Below are 9,613 nucleotides of genomic sequence, written 5' to 3'. Positions count from 1 at the left end.
AACCAATATCGTAAGACAAGCATACCCTCAAAATATTAGTTCACTGGTTTCTTGAACTCTTTGATAAGATAACGAAGTGCGCCACAAAAGAGTCATTCTTACTATGACTTTTGGGTTCCTTTTTTGCTCAAAAATATTGGAATTTCTTTCAAACTATTGCAAAAGGCACAACTAACTAGAAGCATTTAATTTCCTTGTTCAAACCAATAATGTGCCACTCACCTATAAGTCTTTGATTCAGGAAAGCTCCAATAATATGGTATAAAATTTAAGTTTGTACCACTAGATTCTAGATGAGAAGCTAGAAAATCTGTTGTCAAACTCAGAAAAATTTAGGGAGAATGACGGTTCAGCCCAGGGTCAGAATTTTTAGGCCCAAAGTACAGTTGGGGTGGATAGTGCGTAGAGTGGGGGGTTTTTGACATTTTGAATGTTTATAATTCTGCAGTGGAAATCAGAAATCTGCGTTGGGCCTGTCTATATTTCTCCAAAAAATTATGGTATATATAAATTTTAATTTTTTGGAAAGCACCAGTAATATGTATAAATTTTAATTTTCTTGTACCTGTCATATGTTTTCAATAATATGGTATAAATTTTTAGGAAACCACCAGATTTAGGAAAGCACCAATAATAAGGTATCATGTTTTCGAATTGGCTAGCCATTGTGTATTTCTGATGTAGTATCAATTTGATGATAATTTGAATAGGTTGAGGGGTTAGGTGCCCATAAGCACAGGCTTTTCTGGCCTTTTCTAAGTCTGATTCCATATCTTAGTTTGCCACTTGAGTATTTCTAACCTATGGTATGGCTGGTTCAAATGTTAAGAACCTTGGTGAGAAATTTACAGTTATGTGGAGAAGTTGAAAACCAGGGGATAGTCTTCACTTGTATTTTCATGGCCTGTTTTCAATTTATATATCTTCTATCAATAGAAAGACTGATTGAACCCTTTTACTTTGGGATTATTCATATTTGTAGCTTATGCATGGATGATGGATTAATCGTCTGGCCATGGGTACTTTGTGGAGGCATGGAATACAAGCATTTTTTGTGATTTGTTTAAGCTTCTTACACAGTGCAACATTTCCAAAAAACAAAGAGAAAAAAAAAATCTAAATGCGCAAAACTTTTTCCAATATATAGTTCAGAAACACTTTCTCTACAGCTGAGCTATTTACATAAGTGATTTGTTGATTTCTTCTTGGAATCTGTAAATGTTGTGTGATGAAGGAAGATTTGGCCCGACCTCTCTATTACGTGACATGTGGCAGAAACAACAGCTCGGCAAAAGGGGCCAAGCCTAGGCGGGAACAAGGGGACATCAGCGGACTGAACTCCCTACTAGGGGCCCGAACTCACACTTTGTAACAGCTCGGGATACACTTCGCCGAACTGACCCACCTTGTAACAGCTCGGGATACACTTCGCCGAACTGACCCACCTTGTAACAGCTCGGGTACACTTCGCTGAACTGACCCACCTTGTGACAGTTCGGGATACACCTCGCCGAACTGACCTGCCCTATAGATACCTCCGAACTCAAGACCTCGCCTCGCTCAGCACTTCGCATCACCTTCTGGGCACCAAAACCAAACAAGTCGTACCATGCCTAACACTAAGGAAGTCCGTGCCCGAGGGTACCGCGCCTGACTGACTTGGGATCTGACGTTTGGCGGCAGCACTCTAAACGGCCACCTGCCACCGCCACTGACACCGCCATCTCCAGTTAGAAAGGCGGTTAGGCAGTGACGGTTTTGTCTCAGCAGAAAGGACGATGGCCGAATTGACAAGCACAAGGGTAATCATACCCGACCTGACAAGGCCCTCGGGGCGAGTGCACGAAGTGATTTATAAGAGTCCCCTGCCCCCCGACAAACGAGGTATGCAAACTTTGCGCTATCTGGTATTACCTTGCTTTTGAAGGATTCTAACTTGAGCTTCGGAGCCTCTACACCGGGTTCCCCCCGGAGCTTTCCCATCTCCTCCGTTTCAGGTTCCCTGCTTCCCCGTTCAGAAGCAAGGCCGTGGACAGCTAAGACCGGCCGGATCACACTCCATCAATTGGCGTCGTCTGTGGGAAAACGCTTCAAAAAGCCTCCCTCCAAACTTCGATAACCCCCTTTTCTTCAAAAAACCCAACACTCATGGCCTCCTCCAACAACACCGGATGTGGCACGGAGACAAACGCCACCGGGGAACAAGCAGTGGCACCCGTAAACCCTCCTACTGCAAGCACCCCCTTTCCTCTCCCCATTGAAACAACCTTCACTGAACCGACTGCCGTCCCCCTGGCAGCCAGCCAAAACCGGTTGAACGACCTGATGCAGTGCATGCGGGCAATGCAAGCCCAAATGCAACAGTTCCAGCAGCACCAGCTTCACCAGCACCAACCACTACTTCCACCTCGCCACCCCGCCCCGAGGCCGGTCAAGGCCTCCCCGTAGGATGGACGCCCCCACCAGGCGAAAGCCTCCCGGCCCCAAAACCCCCCTAACAGCCAGGCCTCGTCCCTAGGCCGAAGGGAGAAAAATGTCATCCTCGCCTCGCAACCCGCAGGCGGGTCGGGAACCTCGCCCGCGAGGTCGGCACCCCGGTGCTCCAAGTCCGAGCTCCCGCTCACCGAAAACTGATTCGACACCCTGGCGGCAGACTACCAGCATTCCGGGCCCATCGAGCTCGGTAACACGGAGGCCAGCAGCGCCAGTACAAGGCCCGCTCAGCAGCGAAGGCGCCAACGAAGTCGCCGAACCACCACCCGTGCCTTGTCGGCATTCAGAGGCAAAGACACGAGCTCGGACGAGGTAGGGGCTGCCCCGATTCTCTCGGTTCCTTCCCCCCTCACATCAAAACTCCTGGTGGTCCCCTTACCCAGAGACTTCAAGCTCCCACCTCTGGACAAGTACGACAGGTCCTTCGACCCCAACGACCACATTGACGCCTTTCAGTCCCAAATGCACCTCGCCAGGGCCAGCGAATCGTGCATGTGCGTGGCCTTTACCACCACCCTCAGGGGGGTAGCCCGCACTTGGTACAGGAACCTGGCCCCCGGGTCGATAAAGTGCTGGGCTCAGTTCATGCAGGTCTTCACCGCACACTTCGTCACCAGCCAACGGTGCCCCAGAACAGAGGAAAGCATCTTCGGAGTAGTCCAAAGAGAAGGAGAATCCATCCGGGGCCACATCAAGCGATTCAACGAAGCATGTTTGTAGATACCGTGGTTGGACCCCACAGTGCAGCTCACGGCGGCCAAAAGAGGGGTGACGCACAAAGAATTCAAATGGCACATGGTGGCCAGCCAGCCCGCAACCGTGGCCGAATTCCTCAAGCTCGCGGATAAGTTCATGAGGACAGAGGAAGAGATCAACCAACGGACCGAAGGCAGGAACGAGAAAAGAAAGAGAGAAGGCGAGCTCTCCAAACCGATGGACAGAAAAAACCCGACCCGGGAGGCGAAGCCGAACCAGTCGTTTCGGGCTCCCCTAGCAGTTCGGACGGACTACACGCCATTAAACACGAGGCGGACGGAGATCTTAATGACGATCAAAGACGCCCCGTACGTGAAGTGGCCACCTCGCCTAAAGGGAAATCCGAATGAGAGAAATAAGAATTTGTATTGTAGTTTCCATAGAGACCATGGTCATAGTACCGAGCAGTGTAATAACCTCCGGGACGAGATAGAGGGGCTCATCCATCGCGGATACTTGAGAAACTTTGTACAGCACAACAATAATAACAATAAGGCAGGTCGGCAAGGGGAGCACGAAAAAGATGCCCCCGAGTCTAGCAACAGACCTGCCGAATCGTTGCAGCGGGAGCCTCCGGAAGAGAGGCCAGCTCGGGGAACCATCCACATAATCGTGGGAGGTTCGGTGGTAGCGGGGTGTACTTCGGCAGCAGTTCGAACTTTGGTTCACGAAGCGGCCCTCGAAGAACGGAACCCCCCAAAGAGACCAAAGACCGAAGAACCAATCATCTTCACGGAGGACGACGCGCGAGGGATCCACTACCCCCATGATGACATGCTTGTCATTAAACTAAGGATCAACGACTTTGAGGTCAGGCGCGTACTCGTAGATTCGGGCAGCTCAGCGGACATCCTCTTCAAATCAGCATTTGACCAGCTGCAGTTACAGAGGAGCGAGCTGAAGCCCGCAAACACTCCCCTAGTGGGTTTCAGCGGAGAGGAAGTCAGGCCCCAAAATAACCGTCCTTGTGGAAGTCGGCACATGGCCTTGCGCAGTCAGACTCAACCATGATTTCCTGGTAGTCGCAACCCCTCCCCATACAATGCCATAATAGGGCAGCCGATCACGCATATCCTACGGGCGGCGGTCTCCACCTACTATTTGGCCATGAAGTTCCCTACGAACTTCGGTGTAGGGGTAGCGCGGGGCGACCAGCTCGAGTCCCGCAAGTGTTATGTTGCCGCCCTGAAGGGAAAAACCAAGGCGGCCGACGACCTCGAACTGGAGCGGCCTGCGGAGCAAGGTGAGGAGCGAGCTTCGCCCATAAAGGAAACGGTCGCAATCCCGACTTCGGCTACGGACCCAAGTCGCACACTTCAGATCGGAGCTTCCATCGAGGATCCCCTACGAACCGAACTTATGAGTTTTTTACTTCAAAATTTAGATATTTTTGCCTGGTCCGCGGCCGACATGCCTAGCATTAGCCCCGGACTGATAACTCACAAACTTAATACTGACCCTGTAGTCAGATCCGTTAGACAGAAAAAACGCAACTTAGCCCCGGAACACTGGAGGGCGGTCAACGAGGAGGTCGAGAAGCTCCTCGCAGCAAACTTCATAAGGGAAGTCCATTACCCGAGCTGGGTGGCCAACCCGATGTTGGTAAAAAAGGCAAACGGCAAGTGGCGCATGTGCATCGACTACACCGACCTGAACCGAGCTTGCCCGAAAGATTGCTTCCCCCTCTCTAGAATTGACCGCCTAGTGGACGCGACATTGGGAAACGAGTTGCTAAGCTTTCTGGACGCCTACTCGGGCTACAACCAAGTCAGGATGGACCCATCCAATGAGGAAAAAACCAGCTTCATAACCGAGTTCGGCCTGTATTGCTACAAGGTCATGCCCTTCGAACTAAAAAATGTCGGGGCGACTTTCCAAAGACTTGTAAATAGGCTATTTCGGCCCCTAATCGGCACGAAGATAGAGTGCTATGTAGACGACATGGTCGTCAAGACTCAGTTTTTACAAGATTTAATACAAGACTTAGACTCTGTCTTCCAAATCCTGCGTCAGTTTAGCATGAAATTGAACCCCAACAAATGTGTCTTCGGCGTCACCTCGGGCAAGTTCCTAGGATACATTGTCAATCGACGCGGTATTGAGACGGCTCGGTTGGTGGAACCTACGTCGGCCCTACTAGAAGAATCGTCTGAGCTATCAAAGCTAGACATTGGGGAAAAAGATGGATTTAGGAAAGTACTCACCGGAAAGTTCGAAAAACAAGCCAAAGAACCATGAAGGCTATATAACCAGCCTTGACGCGAGCTGGAAAAAACTTGGACACGAGCTGAAAGGTTGGACGCGAGCTCAGTAGACAAACCGCAGAAGTGACAAACCAATTGGGGTCCCCCACGTCTTTCTGAAAAAAAAGTGAAACGTCAGCGCACGTCTTTTTGAAAAAAAGTGAAACGTCAGCGCACGTCTTTTTGAAACCGACGTCGCTTCAACACGCATCTTTCCGAAATTGACACACCATACGTCTCCCTGACAGTCGCCCGCGCACGTACAGTAGTGGCGCGCCTTTTTGAAATGACCCACTGTCACGTCCCAACGGCGCGAATTGGTTTGAAATTTAAAACGCGCGCTGTCACAACCATCAGCATTCTTGAGTAAGCACGTTTCCAGCCTTCTCGGAAGCCGAAGAAACCCTAGCAAAAGCAAATCGCACAGTGAAGAATCTAAGGGCGGGACAAATCCACCTGCTACCTCGCGAGACTCCCCGCACCATGGCAAGACCCCCAACGCAAGGAGTGGGGGCAATTGATGAAGGAAGATTTGGCCCGACCTCTCTATTACGTGACATGTGGCAGAAACAACAGCTCGGCAAAAGGGGCCAAGCCTAAGCAGGAACAAGGGGACACCAGCGGACTGAATTCCCTACAGGGGGCCCGAACTCACACTTTGTAACAGCTCGGGATACACTTCGCCGAACTGACCCACCTTGTAACAGCTCGGGATACACTTCGCCGAACTGACCCACCTTGTAACAGCTCGGGTACACTTCGCCGAACTGACCCACCTTGTGACAGTTCGGGATACACCTTGTCGAACTGACCTGCCCTATAGATACCTCCGAATTCAAGACCTCGCCTCGCTCAGCACTTCGCATCACCTTCTGGGCACCAAAACCAAACAAGTCGTACCATGCTTGACATTAAGGAAGTCCGTGCCCGAGGGCGCCACGCCTGACTGACTTGGGATCTGACGTTTGGCGGCAGCACTCTAAACGGCCACCTGCCACCGCCACTGACACCGCCATCTCCAGTTAGAAAGGTGGTTAGGCAGTGACGGTTCTGTCTCAACAGAAAGGACGACGACCAAATTGACAAGCACAAGGGTAATTATACCCGACCTGACAAGGGCCTCGGGGCGAGTGCACGAAGTGATTATAAGAGTCCCCTACCCCCCGACAAACAAGGTATGCAAACTTTGCGCTATCTGGTATTACCTTGCTTTTGAAGGATTCTAACTTGAGCTTCGGAGCCTCTACACCGGGTTCCCCCTGGAGCTTCCCCATCTCCTCCGTTTCAGGTTCCCTGCTACCCCGTTCAGAAGCAAGGCCGCGGACAGCTAAGACCGGCCGGATCGCGCTCCATCATTGTGGCTTATCCTAGCCCCATACCAGTTAATAATTCTTTATTCGTTTTGGTGAGATTAACATTTTCTTAACATGTTGGTTCAAGCAATGGGTGTATAATCACTGAAAGGTATTTTGATCCGTTCAAGGGTTTTAACAAAGGTTGGAATTAACAAAACAGAACACATTCAAATGATAAAAGAAAAAAAAAACGCAAATCTGAAATCAGAGCTTCAACAGAGAAGTGATAGTTCAAGCTGCAGCTGGGGAGAACATTCAACGGCGGAGAAGAATGCCCAGATGAATGTTCTATTTATTAACTAATGCTGAAAGTAAAAAACATAAAAGAGACGAAGGAGAAAGAGGGAGATGAGATACCGGTTGATGGAGCAAATTGGTGGATGAGAATAGTAATCTTCCTTGTGGAGTAGGGTTGTTCACAGGTCACGGTCTATTAGTGTTTTTTCAACTGACCCGACCTGGTCGGGTTACCTATAGATCAAACTGAAACCAACCATCTATTAAGTAAAACTGACCTGGTCAGTTTGGGTCGGTTTGGGTTTCAACCAACTCTAAGCTTGCACAATGTACATGAAGTCAAAGTGTTAATATTATATATAATATTTCAGGATATATTTTCTGAAAATATATATTTAAAACCAAAACATATATACAAATATATCAAAATATATATTTTCTAATTTCTGAAAATATATATCTGATATATTTCAGAATATATATTTTTTCAGATATATATTTATTATTTAAAACTAAAATAGCTATATTTAATAGATATTTTTTCAGAATGTATATTTTTTCACATTACTCAGTTCAGTTCAGTTTTCACATATGAAAACCAAAACCAAACCGAATTATCGGTTTGTTTATCTTTGCAATATATGAAAAGCGAAACCAAACCGAATTATCGATTTATTGGCCAACTCAGATTGGATCAGACTGGGTTGATTGATTTAGATTTATTTGTGAACAGCCCTATTGCGAAGCTCAGGGACAAGGAGAGCTTCGCTGTTCAACGGTAAAATGCAACTGATATAAAAAACTAAAAACGATGCATGTGATACATATTATCAATAAAAGATTTTATAATACCTGGGGACCGAATTCAACCACGATAAAAAAGTGTTGACGAGATATTTAAGTATGAACGGGGCCGGCCCACAATATATTGTGGACCAGTCCCATCTACACCAAGCCAAACTCTCTATTCATCCTGTGGCATGGACTGAAATGGTTCATCCACGAGATGAACACCCTTCCGAACGCCACATTAGTCCAACTTGAGTATCATTTCTATATTAAATGAATAGTCGGATCTTTATTAAACCGAACCAAGACCTCAATTTTTGAAAAATGGTGAATCGAAATCGAACTGCAACCAATCAGTTAATTGTTCGATTTGGTTTTTTATGGATTCGGTTCCTCGGTATTTTATATTTATAATATAATATGTTATAAATAAATAAATTATTATAAATATGTATATTATATTGTAAATACTACAAATTGGTGCATATTAAAAATACATATATATACATATATATTTTTGTGACCCAATGTCTATGTGGTAAGCCTTAAAAACATTTAAATTGGGTGCCTGTTTGGGTGGGCTTTCGTGCAACAGTTTTTGACATTCTGAGGTGTGTTCCACACGAAAAGCCAATTAGCCCCACATCAAATTTTGGCATAAATATGTGCATATAAGTGTGTATGCATGTATGTATGAAAATACGTGTTTACATATTTATTTATATATGTAGTTAAGCATGATTTAAGCTACCTAAGGGCTAGGGTTGGGCCAACTCAAAAAATAGAAAAAACTTTTGAGCATTGGTCAAGGCCCAACTTGAGGACTGAAGATCCAAAGCAGCATGTTTAAAATTGTGAGTTGGATTAGGCTCAAGTTAAGCCTGCCCAATTTACATCTCTATGGACCATTAACCATCAATTAGATGCAAACAACTTATTTTTCAATTTCACCATTAATAAAAGCAACTTTTATTTATCATACCTATTTTTGTTTAATATAATGAATAGAGATATATTCAAATGTTTTTTTACAAAATTTCTATATTTTTAAAATGTTATGTGTCTCTATTTTTTCAATTTATTATTTAATTATGACATAATGGATTGACCCAATTGACATAAAAAAAAAAAACCATGCCAACCACTTGGCTATTCAAGCCGAGCCAAGCTGAATACTTGGATATTCAAACTAGAGATTTGAGCTTGAGCTTGAGCTTGGCTCAATTCAAAGCTTGCAAGTTTGAGCTCGATTGCAAGCCAAGTTTTTTTCTAAAAAAGTATATATAAATATAAAAATGTTTTTATTTTACATACAAAAAATTAAGAATTATAAAAGTTATTTACTATTATACATAAAAAGTAAAAAAAATTATATATAAAATATTATTACATATATAATAAAAATCATTTATAATATATTTATATGTATATGTACGTATGTATATAATAAAAAAATATTTATTTTCTATACTAGGCTCGTGTGCCTCACAAGTTGAGCTTCACTGGGCTCGAGCTCAACTCGATTAGCAAACAAGCCTATATATTAGGCTCAAGTTTGGCTCAAAGCTCGGTTTAAATCGAGTCGAGATGAGCTCGAATAGCTCATAACAAGCTTGACTCATGGCCAGCACTATATGAAACCATCAATTGACCTATTTGACACCAATGGATGAACTATTTACCGATTGTCTAGATGAAAGGGTGGTTTATTTTTCATGTTGGTTTTGAACACATGTTTTA

The sequence above is a fragment of the Nelumbo lutea genome, chromosome 5 (assembly GCF_056320005.1).
Source record: "Nelumbo lutea isolate HS-2025 chromosome 5, American lotus-T2T, whole genome shotgun sequence".
NCBI lineage: Eukaryota > Viridiplantae > Streptophyta > Magnoliopsida > Proteales > Nelumbonaceae > Nelumbo > Nelumbo lutea.
This window is presented reverse-complemented; position numbering follows the sequence as displayed.